Genomic DNA, 1,369 nt, shown 5'->3' with positions numbered 1-1,369 from the left:
CCATTTCTATATTTTTTTCTCTATTTTAAAATACATTATTATATAACTACTAAAAAAAAGTAGAACCTAAAATATATTTATTTTTATATCTCAGAAATCTCTATTTTGATACATTTTGGGAGATGCTCTAAATAATCTTGTCAAGAGTGAATTTTAAAACAGCTATATTATACCCTAAAACAGCTATTATACCCTAGAATTTGAATTTTAAATTGAAAAAAGTAATATTTTTAATAAAAATAACAGAAAAGTGATGGACAAAATACCTTTCCAATCTTGACAATGCTTCCGTTAACGACGTCCCTCCCCACCATTCCCCTACACCGGCGACACTACTAGTACCTCTACACCTGTCCTATACATATGGATTTTCTTATGTTCTTTTTACCACCAAAACTTGACTTGCTATAGTAATTTACTCATTTTTATTACACATGGTTTATTTATTTATTTATTTTTGCAAACAACACCTTATTTATGTTATCCAAACCTTTTAAAAAAAAAAAAAAAAAAAACTTAGGTTTTTGAAACTTTCTTGAAAGAAAGAAAAAAATTGTAGGTTTCATTCCAAAACTTTCCGTCCAGATGCGTCTGGTAATGAAAGGAAAGAAATTAAAACTCTTTAAAAAAATTATTAAAATTATAAAACTAGGCATTAGGGCTGTAAACGAATCAAACGAAGACTTGTTTATGTTCGTTCGTTTGTTTAGAAATCAGGTGTGTTCGTGTTCGTTCATTAACATGTTAAACGAACGGGTTAAACGAACATAAATAAATATTATTTGAATTCAAAGTAAATAAATAAAAGATTATATATTAAATTTGATATATAAACGAACAAATATAAACATCATAAACGAACGGTAAATGAATGAACGAGACTCTTGTTCATGTTCTTTCGTTTAACTAAATGAACAAAAAAAATTGTTTACGTTCGTTCATTTATTAAATAAACAAACTTCCCGCAGAACAATTCACGAATAATTTGTTAAACGTTCAGTTCGTTTACAGTCCTACTATGCATCATTTCGTAACAAATATTCAAATAACATATTTTAAATGGTATATTTATACCATATTTCCTTTACTTTCTCTCTTAGTTAAAAACATGATTTTTTTTTCCTTTTTCTCTTTCTTCATTTTACTTTCTTTTTGATAACATAAATGTTGTCATTTAAATTAAAGTATTTAATTAATAAATTTGGGATTTGGCACTTCTCAACCAACTTTCTTGATCGAAATGTGTTTGCGAGGTCATGTTTATTTCACGTTCCAAAAAAAAAACCCCACTTTCTAATCGACTTTCTTAATCGAGCTTCAAACTCCGATGATGGTCTGGTTAAAGAAATGGCTTCTCGGCTCGTAAAAA

This window comes from Cynara cardunculus, assembly GCF_001531365.2.
Source record: "Cynara cardunculus var. scolymus isolate 2C chromosome LG 1, CcrdV1, whole genome shotgun sequence".
NCBI classification, from domain to species: Eukaryota; Viridiplantae; Streptophyta; class Magnoliopsida; order Asterales; family Asteraceae; genus Cynara; species Cynara cardunculus.
Note: the sequence above shows the minus strand (reverse complement) of the source record.